The sequence below is a fragment of the Oncorhynchus kisutch genome, linkage group LG14 (genome assembly GCF_002021735.2).
Source record: "Oncorhynchus kisutch isolate 150728-3 linkage group LG14, Okis_V2, whole genome shotgun sequence".
NCBI classification, from domain to species: domain Eukaryota; kingdom Metazoa; phylum Chordata; class Actinopteri; order Salmoniformes; family Salmonidae; genus Oncorhynchus; species Oncorhynchus kisutch.
Window position 1 is genome coordinate 33890396 of NC_034187.2, and position 17353 is coordinate 33907748.

The following is a 17353-nucleotide window of genomic DNA, read 5'->3' on the forward strand; positions in this document are numbered from 1 at the left end:
TGTGAGATGAGATGCTCTGTGAAAGATACATTTCTTCCATTTCAGAGGTTTACATCTCACAAAAAAAATATTTTTTTTTGCCTAGAAAGTTCCCATCTCTCACTCTTCTCCTCCGGGGCAAAGTTGTGCATGTATGCAGTAGCAGCCAGAGAGAACAGTGGTGTGTTTGTGTACAAAAGCATGTCAGGTGCACCACAGTGCAAAATCATTCCAATGATAATCTTTCTAGGAAAGATGCAGGGGGGGAATTAATAATTGCAGGTAACTAAAAAGTAATGAATGAGCTTTCCTACCAAAATCATCTATCAAAATTCTTAAACAGTGGATATTACATAAGACTGATCAGCCATACAGAAAAAAATGTATTTGGAAGTAAGATGCTGAGACGCACCCATTTCCAAACTGAACACTTAATCTATCACTATGCTAAAATCACTGACTATTCAAACACACTGAAATCCATGTGCTGCCAACGTTGCTAATCCGACCCCTTTAGACTTTTCGAATAGGGTATAACTATGACATGAGGGGTAGATTATCAAAAATGGTGTTACCTTCTTCAGGGCTGACATTCTACAGTAGGTAATTCCTCCTCAAATCCCGTTCACATGCTGAGGTTTCCAGCGAAGTTTAGAGGGTGCGCCCATTCCAAACTAGGCTCACTCTGGTCCTGATGCTGAGCCATTGGTACCTACCTATTTGATATTCACATCGCGGTTTCCATGCGCTGCTTTCAAACCGTTCTTCACATCTGGCTTAGTTTGCGCATGTCAATGGAGTTTTACTGGATGCGACCAGAGGGGGAGCTGTTGATCAGGATATAGGGAGCCACTGTCTGGCAGGGGGACTGATGCAGGCAGTTGAACTTCTATCAGTTTCTAAACCATACAGTCTTTGGTTCCATTCTCGTATGGATGTGAGGTCTGTGCTCCAGCTTGCTTGTTTTTTTTCTTTCACCGCTGTGCACACTCACACACACACACAAAATGATATTTGGCTAAATGATTTCAGTGGTAACGGGGCATGCTTCGTCAATGCAATGATGGAGTGTCATTCCAGAAGTTCTTAAAAGCTGCAAAACACTCACTAGCAGGGTAGATGGCTATGCTAACGAGCTATCTAGCTGATAGCTTTAGCGTTCATCACAGGTTTGTTTAATGGTGCATTCGAGTTAATTCTAGTGATATGGCACATAGGAAACAAGGTAAGTCCATTTCGCTTCTAACGCCAGACGTAACGTTAGCTAACATTAGCTGGTTTTACAAGTTTGTACTAGCTAGCTATCCTGCTAGCAAGGCTGCTACTCACTTCGCGCATCTCACTGTGTCAAACGCAAGTGGCATCCTGCCCTGTCAATTGTGTGACCGGTGTTTTTGCAATACATTCATAGATGTATACATCTATTAGCTGCTGTTGTGATGATTCCCCCCCCCCCCCCCCATTTGTCCATTAACTACATTTTTATTTGAAGCCTATGGCTTGTACTTGACATGGACAGCAAAGTAAAATAAAAGTTAAAAGATGCTACACATAAGATTATATATATACTTTTTACAACAGAAGCCGCCCCTGAAGGGAGAAATCAATAGGCAAATATCTTAGCCAATCACAACAGTGGCAGTTAAGTAATGTTGTGAAACACTATCATTCCACTATTAGCGCCAGGTATATTTGACATATTTAGACATTACTATGCAAAAAAATATGTGAAGCACCTTTAAGAATGTTAGTTAACTTTGTTTCAGTATTCCAGTCTAAGGTTCTTCAAGATGCTGTACCTTACCTACCAGGCCTGTGAAAGAATCCAGCTCTCCACCCCTTGAGACCTCTGTGAAACAAAAGTAGGCCTAGAGGAGGACGGCACTATCACTGGTAAGTAGAGTTTCATATTACAATATACAAGTTATTCTCAAATTATTCTTATCTCTGTCATTCGCAGGAGAAAGAGAAGGCGATATCGAGTGCGGTGGTCGGGGTGCCTTGTAAGAATCTGGCGGTGAGTGGGTAATTTGCCTTTACCATCGGTCCTGTTAGCCAACGTACAATCGTTGGAAAATAAAATAGACGAACTACAAGCACGTATATCCTACCAACGGGACATTAACCTTTCTAGGGCAGGGGTTCCGCTGGCGAAAAGGCAGCACGTCTTTTAGTCCAATACAGCAAATGAAAGATAAATCTGTTGTTAATCTACCCATCGTGTCCGATTTCCAAAATGCTTTACAGCGAAAGCACAACATATGATTATGTTAGGGCATAGCCAAGTAAAAAAAACAGCCATTTTTCCAGACGAAGATAGGAGCCACAAAACGCAGAAATATAGATAAATTAATCACTAACCTTTATCTTCATCAGAAGGCACTCGCAGGAATCACAGTTCGACAATAAATGACTGATTTGTTCCATAAAGTCCATCATTTATGTCCAAATAGCCACTTGTTCTTAGCGTGTTCAGCACAGTAATCCATCTTCATGAGGCGCAGGCACTTCGTCCAGACAAAAACTCAAAAAGTTCCGTTCCAGTCCTTTAGAAACAATTCAAACGATATATGGAATCAATCTTTAGGATGTTTTTAACATAAAACATCAATTATGTTCCAACCGGAGAATTCCTTCGGGAATTCTGTCGGGAGCGCGCGTCATGAGACCAAGGCACTCGCGCGTCATGAGACCAAGGCACTCTGCCAGACCACTGACTCAAACAGGTCTCATGAGCCCCTCCTTTATAGTAGAATCCTCATTCAAGTTTCTAAAGACGGTTGATATCTAGTGGAAGCCGTAGGAAGTGCAACTTTATCCATATCAATTGTGTATTCGGTAGGTCAAAACTACAAACCTCAGATGTCCCACTTCCTGGTTGGATTTTCCTTAGGTTTTCGCCTGCCATATGAGTTCTGTTATACACACAGACATCATTCAAACAGTTTTAGAAACTTCAGAGTGTTTTCTATCCAATACTAATAATTATATGCATATATTAGCATCTGGGATAGAGTAGGAGGCAGTTCACTCTGGGCACGCTATTCATCCAAAAGTGAAAATGCTGCCCCCTATCCCAAAAAGGTTAAAAACTGTAAAATGTTATGTTTCACCGAGTTGTGGCTGAATGACGACATGAATAACATACAGCTGGCGGGTTATACACCATATCGGCAGGATAGAACAGTAGCCTCTGGTAAGACAAGGGGTGGCGGTCTATGTATATTTGTAAACAACAGCTGGTGCATAATATCTAAGGATGTCTCAAGGTTTTGCTCGCCTGTGATAGAGTATCTCAAGATAAGCTGTAGACCACACTATTTACCAAGATAGTTTTCATCTATATTCTTCGTAGCTGTCTATTTACCACCACAAACTGATGCTGGCACTAAGACCGCACTCAATGAGCTGTATACGGCCATAAGCAAACAGGAAAACGCTCATCCAGAGGTGGTGTCCCTAGTGGCCGGGGAAACTTAAACCAGTTTTACCTCATTTCTGCCATCATGTTAAATGTGCAAACAGAGGGGAAAACACTCTAGACCACCATTATTCCACACACAGAGATGCATACAAAGCTCTCCCTCGCCCTCCATTTGGCAAATCTGACCATAATTCTATCCTCCTGATTCCTGCTTACCAGCAAAAACTAAAGCAGGAAGCACCAATGACTTGGTCAATAAAAAAGTGGTCAGATGAAGCAGATGCTAAGCTACAGGACTGTGTTGCTAGCACAGAATGGAATATGTTCCGGGATTCTTCCGATGGCATTGAGAAGTACACCACAACAGTCACTGGCTTCATCAATAAGTGCATTAATGGATTACAGGCAACATCCGCACTGAGCTAAAGGGTTTTCATCTATACCAAGAGTTTTCATCTATATTCTTCGTAGCTGTCTATTTACCACCACAAACCGATGCTGGCACTAAGACCGCACTCAATGAGCTGTATACGGCCATAAGCAAACAGGAAAACGCTCATCCAGAGGTGGCTCTCCTAGTTCTTTCATAACATTCCCAGTGGGTCAGAAGTTTACATACACTCAATTAGTATTTGGTAGCATTGCCTTTAAATTGTTTAACTTGGGTCAAATGTTTCGGGTAGCCTTCCACAAGCTTCCCACAATAAGTTGTGTGAATTTTGGCCCATTCCTCCTGACAGAGCTGGTGTAACTGAATCAGGTTTGTAGGCCTCCTTGCTCGCACACACTTGTTCAGTTCTGCCCACAAATTTTCTATAGGATTGAGATCAGGGCTTTGCAATGGCCACTCCAATACCTTGACTTTGTTGTCCTTATTCCATTTTGCAAGTATGCTTGGGGTCATTGTCCATTTGGAAGATCCATTTGCTACCAAGCTATAACTTCCTGACTGATGTCTTGAGATGTTGCTTCAATATATCCACATAATTTTCCTTTCTCATGGTGCCATCTATTTTGTGAAGTGCACCAGTCCCTCCTGCAGCAAAGCACTCCCACAACATGATGCTGCCACCCCCGTGCTTCACGGTTGGGATGGTGTTCTTCGGCGTGCAAGCCTCCCCCTTTTTCCTCCAAATATAACGATGGTCATTATGGCCAAACAGTTCTGTTTCAGACCAGTGGACATTTCTCCAAAAAGTATGATCTTTGTCCCCATGTGGTGGCAGGGTAGCCTAGTGGTTAGAGCGTTGGACTAGTAACTGGAAGGTTGCCAGTTCAAACCCCCCGAGCTGATAAGTTACAAATCTGTCGTTCTGCCCCAGAACAGGCAAGGTTAACAGGTTAACCCACTGTTCCTAGGCCGTCATTGAAAATAAGAATTTGTTCTTAACTGACTTGCCTAGTTAAATAAAGGTAAAATAAAAAATATAAAAAATGTGCAGTTTCAAACCGTAGTATGGCTTTTTTATGGCGGTTTTGGAGCAGTGGCTTCTTCCTTGCTGAGCGGCCTTTCAGGTTATGACGATGTAGGACTTGTTTTTACTGTGGATATAGATACTTTTGTATCTGTTTCCTCCAGCATCTTCACAAGGTCCTTTGCTGTTGTTCTGGGATTGATTTGCACTTTTCGCACCGAAGTACGTTCATCTTTAGGAGACAGAGCGCGTCTCCTTCCTGAGTGGTATGACGGCTGCGTTGTCCCATGGTGTTTATACTTGCATACTATTGTTTGTACAGATAAACATGGTACCTTCAGGCGTTTGGAAATTGCTCCTAAGGATGAACCAGACTTGTGGAGGTCTACAATTGTTTTTCTGAGGTCTTGGCTGATTTCTTTTGATTTTCCCATGATGTCAAGCAAAGAGGCAATGAGTTTGAAGGTCGGTCTTGACATACATCCAAAGGTACACCTCCAATTGACTCAAATTATGTCAATTAGCCTGTCAGAAGCTTCTAGAGCTGTCACGCCCTGACCTTGGTTCCTTTTTTATGTCTCTATTTTGGTTTGGTCGGGGCGTGAGTTGGGGTGGGCATTCTGTTGTTTTTCTATGTTTTCTTTTCTATGTGTTTGGCCTGGTATGGTTTCCAATCAGAGGCAGCTGTCTATCGTTGTCTCTGATTGAGAACCATACTTAGGTAGGCTTTTCCCACCTGGTGTTTGTGGGTAGTTGTTTCCTGTTTTGTGTTTTCACCTTTCAGGACTGTTTGATTTTCATTTCTTACATTCACTTTGTTATTTTGTATTTTCGTGTTCTGTTATAATAAATAATCATGGACACTTAACACGCTGCATTTTGGTCCGATCCTTCCTACTCCTTATCCGATGAAGACAAAGATCATTACAAGAGCCATGACATCATTTTCTGGAATTTTCCAAGCTGTTTAAAGGCACAGTCAACTTAGTGTATGTAAACTTCTGACCCACTGGAATTATGATACAGGAATTATAAGTGAAATAATCTTTTTGTAAACAAAACTTACTTGTGTCATGCACATTGTAGATGTCCTAACCAACTTGCCAAAACTATAGTTTGTTAACAAGAAATTTGTGGAGTGGTTGAAAAACGAGTTTTAATGACTCCAACCTAAGTGTATGTAAACTACACTTTCAACTGTAGACTGTTCTCTCTGCAACCGCACATCAAGCAGTACCGGAGCGCCAGGTCTAGGTCCAAAAGGCTTCTCAACAGCTTCGACGCCCAAGCCATAAGACTCCTGAACAGCTAATCAAATGGCTACCCAGACTATATGCATCGCCCCCCCCCCACACTCTTTTATGCTGCTGCTTTTCTCTGTGTATTACGTATGTATAGTCACTTTAACTCTACCTACATGTATGTACATATTACCTCAATCACCTCGACTAACCAGTGCCTCTGTACATTGACTCTGTACCGGTACCCCAAGTTTATAGCCTCGCTATTGTTATTTTACTGCTCTTTAATTATTTGTAACTGTTGGTTTCTTGTTTTTTACTTATTTTTTTACTTAACACGTACTTTTGTTAAAAATGCATTGTTGGTTAAAGGGCTTGTAAGTAGGCCTTGCGCTGTAAGGTCTACACCTGTTGTATTCGGCACATGTAACAAATATTCGGCACATGTAACTAATAAAATTTGATTTGAAATAAATATTGTTTCCGGAGTTGAGCAAAGTGAGACATCACCTGCTTTTTATTACTCCCAACTAAGTTGGTTTCACACTCTGGAAATGATATAGCTACAAACACCTCCAAACCAACTGCCAGTACTTACAGTATAGCTAATGTTCTTTCTTTCTCATTTGCTCTGTGTCGCAGGAGATAGAGGGATAACACTATCCCCAGCCAGGCAGACGAGTGCACATTACAAGACGAGTGCAGAGGGATCTGTCACGCCTTCAGCCAGCATGCATAAATACTGTGGATTTGGTAAGAGGGCTATAATCTTACATTTATGGACTGTCTGTGGGGAAAGAGATGCGCCGTAAAGCAAGGGATTTACCATCGAGGCCTCTCCCTGGTTCCCCGGTTCGGCTCAGTGCTCAGTGTTACTATCACTCTCCTTGATTGTCTTTTCCTGTCCAGTTGTGGGGAAAAAGCAGGAACAAATAGTTTTAACCATGATCTTAGTTGTTAGATGGTTATGCAGAGTGTACCCCATGCATTGAGATGGGATCTTTTCAATCTCTGTGCCACATGGATTAGACCAGCCAGTTTGGGGCTCCCGAGTGGCGCAGTGGTCTAAGGCACTGCATCTCAGTGCTAGAGGCCTCACTACAGATCCTGGTAGAGGCCTCACTACAGATCCTGGTTCGATTCCAGGCTGTATCGCAACCGGCTGTGATTGGGAGTCCCATAGGGCAGCGCAAAATTGGCCCAGCATCGTCCGGGTTAGGGTTTGGCTGGGCTAAGCCGTCATTGTAAATAAGAATTTGTTCTTAAATGACTTGCCTAGTTAAATCAAATGGTTGATGCTGTTGCTCAGTGTGTTCTCAAGGTCAAATGTTATGGTTGTCATTACAGATATGGGTTGATTATCTCAGTGTAAATGGCTTATGTGGGCACTCAATTAAACCATTTTGGCTCAACAGTTGACATTGATTTACCAAAGAACGTATATATTTTTTGATATGTGGTCAGTAGACTGAGATGTAACCAAGTACAGTAGATGTGTTTAGTGGAGGTTTCCCTGGCATCACGAAACAGCTGAATGAACAAGCTGCTTTAAGCCGTCCTACCCCCAAGTCCATTTCACTCACCGTCTGCCTGCTGGAGGGGTAGGGGGTTTGGGCTACCTGGCTGAAACTGATGAGATGAGTATTGCCATTAGAGAATAGCCTAAGGCAACAGCTTAATTTGTACACTGAATGGGTTGTACTAGTATTTACACTTTACCAGCTCTCTGCAGCAATTGTGTTAATTAAGTGGAAGACATGTTTTTCTAGCAGCTCAAGAATTTATGACATCAAGGCATACTCAATTGAGCTATATTTGCCCGTTACAATGGTTTAGGCCGAGTCAGCAATTTAGGCCTATTAATACTTTCTCTTAAAGCCTGTCCAAATTCACATAGAAATGTGAGTTATAGATCTATCATTCTCATTAAAAGCAAGTCTAAGAACCGGTAGATCGGTTCTATGTGCGCTATTTCTATGCTTCCCGTTAAGTTTTGTTCTTGCGTCTTTCGGTTTTGTACACAAGCTGAAAACACAATATTGTTGTTTATTGAAAATATATTTCACAGCAGTTTAGATGGTACAATGATTCTCTACACTATTGCTTGTTTTGTCACCAACTGAAATTTGGCGAACTATTCACACTTTTGTAACCAGAAAATGGCGGAGCGATTTCTTCGTATTGCACCTTTAATGCTTGGCCATTCCATTTTTCTGACAAGCAGCACTATTTTAGAAGTAGTAGAGGTTAGCACAGGATAGGCCTAATCTTGTAGCAGTACACATGGAGTAGTAGAGTGGTTTTGAGTGGATGTTTGTGTCTGTGGCTCTGTGCTACATTACGCTTGCAGGTACGGTATGCCTACCGCTTTAAATATTTGTTGTTACCATGGAGAAAGCAAAGAGCATGACAAACTCAGTCATGAATATCTGTATTTATTTTATTTTTTTCTTCAAAGTCTTAACATTTACCGTGGCAGATGTCTATTTTGAATAATGGCTTAAAGTACTTCCATGTAGAGCAGCTGGGCGTATATGCATGATGCAGTTCTTCTCCATTTTTTAAATTAACATCTAAGCAAGGAATGAAATCATCATGTATATTGCATATTTGAAAAGGCCCACTTATGGGAAAATCTCAATGAACAGTATACACACCAAAAACAAGTAAAGAGGCATGGGGAGAAGCTCAGCAATACTCAAGTGACTGAATAATCTGACACTAAGAGCAATGTCTACTGCTATTTGCCTAGTTAATAGCAACTCTACTGCATTGTATTTGGGCTGCCCAGAGCCCGCTAGTTGGTGAGTACTTTTAGGCCTGTGTGTCTATGCATGTCACAGGGAATTTGTTTCCAAAAGCCTAATTCCTTCAAACTCCCACAAGGCCTTGGAGTTCGTAGACTGTCAAAATGTGTAAAGTGAGGGACCAACTCAGCCAAGAAGGATATCTTATCAGTGGTTTAGATGTACTCATCAGAGAGGCCTTGGATGACCTTACTATTCATCCCTCCTGTCAACATTACAATGTTGTTTCTGGATCACTAATAGACTTAGCCTACCTGACCACTAGAGGGAGCAGTGTGACTCACATTCCTTAGATGACTGCAGTTCACCTGTTTCCCTTTTAAAACAGACAATTTTTTTTCATGACTAATACTATGCGTGCGTGTGAATGTACCACACGTCCGTCTTCATTCTACAGGACAGCCTGTGTCTTTGAACCACGATTGATTGACCTGGACCTTGCTGCATTAAGCGTCTATTATCGAGCCCATGTTATCTTAGCCCCATATCTGCCGCATAATTTACATATTACCTCCAACAGCAAATCGCTTCCTACAGTGCATTCAGAAAGTATTCAGACCCCTTGACTTTTTCCACATTTTGTTACATTACAGCCTTATTCAAAAATGTATTTAAAACACAATACCCCATAATGACAAAGTGACAAAGCAAAAACAGGTAGGTATTCAGACCCTTTACTCAGTACTTTGTTGAAGCACCTTTGGCAGCGATTACAGCCTTGAGTCTTCTTGGGTATGACGCTACAAGCTTGGCACACCTGTATTTTGGGAGTTTCTCCCATACTTCTCTGCAGATCCTCTCAAGCTCTGTCAGATTCACTACACAGCTATTTTCAAGTCTTTCCAGAGATGTTCGATCGGGATCAAGTCCGGGCTCTGGCTAGGCCACTCAAGGACATTCAGAGACTTGTCCCGAAGCCACTCCAAGATGTGTTGTCTTGGCTGTGTGCTTAGGGTCGTTGTCCTGTTGGAAGGTGAATCTTTGCCCCAGTCTGAGGTCCTGAGTGCTCTGGAGCAAGTTTTCATCAAGGATCTCTCTGTACATTGCTCCGTTCACCTTTCCCACAATCTTGACTAAACTCCCAGTTTGCTGCCACCACCATGCTTCACCGTAGGGATGGTGCCAGGTTTCTCCCAGACATGACGTTTGGCATTCAGGCCAGAGTTCAATCTTGGTTTCATTAGACCAGAGAATCTTGTTTCTCATGATCTGAGAGTCTTTTTATGTCTTTTGACAAACTCCAAGCGGGCTGTCGTGCTTTTTAATGAGGAATGGCTTCTGTCCCGCCACTCTACCGTAATGGCCTGATTGGCGAAGTGATGCAGAGATGGTTGTCCTTCTGGAAGGTTCTCAAATCTTCACAGAGGAACTCTTGGTCACCTCCCTGACCAAGGCCCTTCTCCCCCGATTGCTCAGTTTGGCTGGGCGGCCAGCTCTAGGAAGAGTCTTGGGGGTTACAAACGTCTTCCATTTAAGAATGATGGAGGTCACTGTGTTCTTGGGGACCTTCAATGGTTCAGAAATGTTTTGGTACCCTTACACAGATCTGTGTCTCGACACAATCCTGTCTCGGAGCTCTACGGACAATTCCTTCGACCTCATGGCTTGTTTTTTTTCTCTAACATGGACGGTCAACTGTGGGAGCTTATATAGACAGGTGTGTACCTTTCCAAATCATGTCCACGCAATTTAATTTACCACAGGTGGACTACAATAAAGTTGTAGAAACAGCTCAACGATGATCAATGAAAACAGGATGCACCTGAGATCAATTTCAAGTCTCATCGCAAAGGGTCTAAATACTTATGTAAATAAGCTATTTCTGTATTTTTTTTATTTTTATAAATTAGTCAACATTTCTAAAAACCTGTTTTAACTTTGTCATTATGGGGTATAGTGTGTAGATTGATGGAAAACATTTTTTTGTCAATTTTAGAAAGGCTGTAACGTAACAAAATGTGGAAAAAGCCAAGGGGTTTGAATACTTTCCGAATGCACTGTACATGGTTTTTATGAATAGTTTTATGTAAATGCCGTGAATAATAGTTTACCAGCTTGCTATTTGCGCAGTTTCTTTCACAGCTGAAAATGGATAAATAAATCAAATGTTTTTTAAGATGGTTAAAATGCCACTTTCTCTGTCTCTGCACAGCTGCCCATATGGTAGCTGCTTCCCCTTCGGACCGCTAAGCTATCAACATTCTGCTGAAAGCCTAGAGAAAGAGTGTGTGTGTGTGCCGCCCACCTAACAGTGTGTGCATTTACGCTCTGTAGTAGTGGTGCTGGAGTCTGTAGACTGTGGTTGAGTTGCCGTTTTCCAGACAGCCTCTCTACCCACCAGTTACCCTAGGGAAAAACCTCCACTCTCTGCTGTGTGTGGGAAGGCCCCATCTTTACCACAGGCGATTCGGTCAGATTTGTGCTCTGTGATCCTGGACAGTGGATATCCACCCATCCTGGAGCATCAATCCAGCCCCACGGCTACAGAGAGGTCTATAGGCAGGGTCATCCAAGGGGTGCAGCTTGGCTGAATATGCTTGCTGAATTAGCTTGATCTGTTACAAAATAAACAAAGTCTTGTGTTAAAGGCCGGGTAGACATGGTGTAGAAGGTGGCTCATTCCAAGTGCGATGAAATGGGTACTTTTGATGAATTTGGATCACAGGGATCACTACTACAGCCAAATGGGATTCTTGCCTTAAAGGCCCAGGGCAGTCAAAATGTTTTTCTTGTATCATATTGTACAACAGCTGATGAAACTAACATGGTAACAATGTGACATTTTATTTACCTTCATTTAACTAGGCAGGTCACTTAAGAACAAATTCTTATTTTCAATTACAGGCTAGGAACAGTGGGTTAACTGCCTTATTCAGTGGCAGAACAACAGATTTTTACCTTGTCGGCCTGGGGATTCGATCTTGAAACCTTTCGGTTACTAGTCCAACGCTCTAACCTCTAGGCTACCTGCCGCCAAATCAATGTTGTTTTCTGATAGTTGCTGGTTTAAAATGCAATCTACACAGGACCTTCTAATCAGCAGGTTTGCATGGACGTGAGTTTCTGCTTGCCTGCTGACCTCACCATGCGGTACATTTGTTAATAGACCAATAACAAAGAGTTCCAGACTGCTAGTTTTCAGTTTTCCCCTCCCAACTCAGACCACTCCCAGACAGTCCTAGTTAAATTCTGCTTGAGAAATCGTTTTTTGCTAGATTATTATTTTTTTGTCAATTTAAATGGAAAACTATTACAGTAAGATAGGTATTGATCTAAAAATTCTGCATTGGATTCCGCAATATGGGGAAACAGTGCCATAGCCGTTGTTTTTTTTGGCGAAGCAGCGCTGGGGAGCGTATTGCATGGTAGTGAAACAAATTGCACTGCAGCTGCATGCAATGATGTCCGAGGGGAAAAAACTGTGTTCGTTGTTTGCAGTGACTTTGTTGTTCTAATTTCACAAAAGGACGTGGCAGTTTTACAATTGCGGATTCCAGCTTTAAGGGATTAGACACTAGTTTGTGAAAGTCATGAACGTTAAAAAGCTCTCACTTTTTTATTGTTCCCTTCAGTTGAGAACACTCATGAGTCCAACAAAGATGAAGAGGTAGAAGAAGACGATGGAGGAAGAAGAAGGAGAAATGGGAACTATAGCTCCAGGAGGTGGGACAGTGGTGGACGGAGCGGGCCAGGTTACAGGATCCAACCCTGGGGACCTCCATGGAGGAAGGAGTGTGGCTCATCAAGAAGAGGAGGAAGCAACGTCATAAACAGAAGCTCTTGTCTCTGGGTCTGGTGCCGCGTGCTGCGGCTCGAGGGGGGGAGGAAGAGAAGAGCAGCTGAAGTGATAATCTTCCTCAGGACCACACAAGATCTATGTGTCTGATTGTGAGTGTGACATACCAGGGCTGCTAATCAACCCAGATACGGTCACATATAGCCTAGGCTGTGCTTCAGTCTTCCTAAGAGCTGGCCAAAAGTGCTGAAGCATAGTTCATTTTATCACTTTCGGGATTGGCAGAAAATAAATAATTTGAACAGCACTGTGCAGAGCACACGCACATTGAAAGTGAAAGCACAGCTCATTAATAACTAGCCTATAACAACTTGAGGACCTTGAGAGATTTAAGAATCGAGGTGTAGAGGTGCATTGAGGTGTTTGGGTTTACTTCATCATTCTCAAATGTAATGGACAGGCTCAGTCATCTGGTCTGTCATAATCCCTCCATGACTTGCCTCTGGAGGGCTAGACAGACCGACAGTCAGTCAGTCCAAAGAATCCCATTGGTTCCAGGGATTAAGGTTTCTCTGTTGGTGAATTACTGTGGAAGGCTAAGAAGGAAGACCTCTGGAAATGTCCACAGTAGTTCAGTTAAAGGGGCCAGATGCTCCTGTTCCTTAAAAGGCACCTCAGTCTAGAGAAAGACCAGGTGATTAGACACAGGCCCATTCAGCAACGGAGTTTATAATGGTTGGTGGAGTAATAGTATACTCACTCCACTACCAAGCAGGTTAATCTGGTAGTGGAGGGCCTTCTGACCAGCCTGTACAATGGAACATTCCCCCCTGCTGTTTTGGCCCAGCTCCACAGCCTCTAGTCGCTGGTGCAGCAACAGGACACAGCAAGGATGCCAAAGGATCTGCAGGAGCTCCAGAACAGCTCTACCATGTCTACTGGTGAGTAGTCTTATCTGGTTTTACCTCACCTGGATTAAACGGTGTTTGTCTGAGCACGCCATTCACGTGAATACATTCAGCGGTCAGTATCAGCCCTCACCTGTCTGTAAATACCAGACCACACCTGTCCATACTATCACTTACCTATACATGCATGCTCTCACCTATCCAAACACTAACCCGTTTGAAAATCATCAGCGTCTCCTGCCATTCATTCACCTGGAGTTTCACTCAGGAGCTGCCAGGAGACCACACTTTGTACAGATCTAGAAATTGTGAATGAGATGACCTCAGGTGTGTATTTGGGTCAAATCTGTCTAATAGTATGTTGTCCACCCACTCTGCCCACACTTTTTGTGATGAAATTTCACTTGTGTTATAAAGTACATTTTACCAAGACAAATATGATTTTTCATGTTCTGAATTGTTCAGTGGAAAATTATATTCAAAAAGTCGGATTTCGTAACCGAATGCGTCCGATAATAAGCACCGAGCTCTGTTTACATACAGTAGTGGCGACGCTTTCTCGCAGTGACTTTTGAGGATTTTCCATGTGGTGGTAGTCTGCAAAGATGTTTCCGCGAGTCGCAAAAAGCTAAATTAACATAACGTGTTTTTTTAAAGCTTGCTGTACGCTCAGTGCTCCATTGACATTTCAGAGATCTGCTTGTTTTTGTGAAATCTTTGAAAAATAACAGGAATTTCGAATTTAATATGAAAAGCGTATACTAAAATATCATGTCATGTCTCAAAATCGATATATAGCTTACCTCAATATTTTTGATGTCCTCTGGATTCGAGAAGAAAGGGGACGAGTTCAACAGTGAGCCTGTCAGTTTGCCTCAATTATCGCACAGCATTCAGCCTAGCTGACACGATGCTATTTTCCAAATATTTGACAACTTTTTCCCTCTGGCCTCCATTGAATTATTCACCCTAATTTTGGCCATCCTACAAGGGTAGCAACGCCAATAACTTTTGAACAGATTATGATAGAGACATGCGGTTTGGACCATGTGTTTTCATAGAGGGGCATCAACACAATTAACATATTATTTTATCCATTGGTCAAAAGATGCGTTTTTGATTAGACACCCTACTAATAGTGATGGGAGGGAAAATCGATAGTTACATATTGCGATATTATTTTTGGATGATATTATATAGATTTTTTGCGTTACTTAGAGCTAGTCGGCTGTACCTGAGCCAACATGTTTACAACACTTTTATTTCCATGACTGATCATGGTCTCTCTTCTCTCTGCAGCAGACCAATATGTTTGGAACATGAAATCGCAATAAATCGCCATATTGAATCGCAATACATATAGAATATTGTATCGTGAGGTCCCTGGCAATTCCCAGCCCTAATTGACTAATAGGATCAGTGGATACTTGGCTGTCCCTGGGGAAGAGTGTACTATTCTGGAGTGTTATATGACTGTCCTGTCCAGGGGATTCAGGGCACAGTTGAGCAGGTGGCAATAGTGACGCTCCTCTTTCCACTCTCGTCGCTAAGGCAACGCTGAGGAGGAAAACAGGCTCCAGTCCAAACCAGTGATCAGTTCCAACAATAGACTCACTATAGACTCAAACCACACAGTGTATTCTTGCTGGTCCCTCCACCTGCTCTCCAGATGTGGGCAAGCTTTGTGTATTTCCCTGAAACTTAATTAGTCATTTGAAGGGGAAATAAAGAAGTCTAATAACCATTTAGTCTGTTAAAACAAATCTATTCCCACCTGCATATTCTGTCGGAGCGGCAAAATATTCCCCCTTGTTATTTTTTGCTAAAAGCACATTTCCATTTAACAGAATGTCAATGGGGTACTATAAATGTTTTAGGTGGCAAATGCAAAGTGGGGTATTCATCGAGCTAAACACAAATGGAATTGGCCACCAGTGGAATAAAACCAGCCGCTTCTGGCCACCAATGCTTTAGCCCAGTAAGCCTGCGGTGTGCTGTTGGTTTAGCCTGTTTTAAAGTCCTTCACATCTTTTTACAGTTCACTGGAGCTTCCTTTCAGAACTGAGAGAGAGGAGGAATCAATTCACCCAAGGGGCAGCGCTAAGGAATATCCCACAGCTTATATTTCACTGTTTCACCCAACACCTCTCGTTCAGGGATGACGTCTGCTGACAGTTTTATTTAATGACTTTCATGCACCTGTTGAATGGAATCTCCTTTTAATTTTTGCTTGAACGGAACAGTCAGATAAAAGCCATAGCCCAGGGGGAAAGGGAAGCTGTTAGGAAACAGTGAGGTACTGTAGGTGATAGGAGTACACTGGCAGTACAATACTGGATTTAGCCTAGGATAACTAGGTTAGGTTTACTTGTCCTCACCACTATGGAACAGCAGTAATGACCTCATTAACTAACGTTTAACCACTCACTATTCCTGATTGCAATCAACTGTAATGTAACGTTTGTCTCTTCTCTTTCCAGGTGATGCCACTGCAGTTGTGTCCCTGTTTCAGTACTGGATCACAGACATCCCGCCCATGCAGAGAGAATGGAAAACAGGCCAACCTACAACATAACCTTCCTAGTCGAGCCAACCAACAACACAACCTTAGACTTTCCTAGATGTTCAGGGTTTTTAACAATACTGCTGACGGAAAACATGTCTGACTTAATTAATTGTGAGCCCATGAAACGGAGTTAAGTACATACCGTAAGCTCACTCCACAGCTAGCTTTAAATGTCGTGGATGGAGCCATCCAATCGGTACCTTTTGGGTGGCTCAAACCGTTGGAATGTTGTCAAGGAGGGAGGCCATGTGTGTTAGCAAAGCAGAGGTCTCGAGTTCGAGCCAGGTACGAGCCGAATCGAGGAAGTGATACCAGACAAAATTAATTAACCGTTTAATGGATTTTCCACACAGAAAAGTGAGGCGAGCAAGTGTTTAAAAAAAATTAATAATTATAAATGAAAACATTAAGTGGATAAGGAATAACATTACTTGACCACATTGTCCTATGCACCTGTGTGGGCTCTAGAGTTATATTATTCCATGTGAAAACATACACTATTTTTCTTAAAAAGAATGCAGATGTTACAATGTTGTTATAACCATGAGAAATGAAACACACTAAAGTATAACTTGTGACAGTTTCATTATTCCTGATCAAAATAATTATTTCTGATATATACAACCGTTCAAAAGTTTGGGGTCACTTAGAAATTCATTTTTTTTGTCCATTAAAATAACATCAAATTGATCAGAAATACAGTGTAGACATTGTTAATGTTATAAATGACTATTGTCGCTGGAAATGGCAGATTTAGTTTTTAATGGAATATCTACATAGCCGTACAGAGGCCCATTATCAGCAACCATCACTCCTGTGTTCCAATGGCATGTTGTGTTAGCTAATCTAAGTTTATCATTTGAAAAGGCTAATTGATCATTAGAAAACCCTTTTGCAATTATGTTAGCACAGCTGAAAACTGTTGTCCTGATTAAAGAAGCAATAAAACTGGCCTTAAGACTAGTTGAGTATCTGGAGCATCAGCCTTTGTGGGTTTGAGTGTGTGGCATGCTTGAACATGCTACTACTGCTATTACTGGTAACACCGGTAAAATGTAAGTTATGAATCGCAAATCGCCATACAGCTGAAACACTTTGATTTCATCAATCATTTTTGCTTCAATTTGGTTGTCCAAAATATTTCAGATGATTTAAAGTAGCCACCCTTTGCCTTGATGACAGCTTTGCACACTTAGCATTCTATCAACCAGCTTCATATGAGCTTCATTCATCATTTGTAGAATTTCTTTCCTTAATGTGTTTGAGCCAATCATTTG

General features: G+C 42.0%; 1 long non-coding RNA gene across 3 annotated transcripts; it reads left to right on the forward strand.

The window, feature by feature from the left end:
* Positions 1–815: 815 nt before the first annotated feature.
* LOC109903931 (uncharacterized) lies at positions 816–16647 on the forward strand. Of its 3 annotated transcripts, XR_004202767.1 has the most exons (6): positions 826–921; positions 1746–1872; positions 1940–1996; positions 6702–6812; positions 12439–13543; positions 15991–16647. It is a non-coding gene; the product is annotated as an uncharacterized LOC109903931 (long non-coding RNA). The 3 variants fall into 3 exon arrangements; XR_004202766.1 differs by having other exon boundaries at positions 816–1872; XR_004202768.1 differs by lacking the exons at positions 826–921; positions 1940–1996 and having other exon boundaries at positions 1433–1872.
* Positions 16648–17353: the final 706 nt, after the last annotated feature.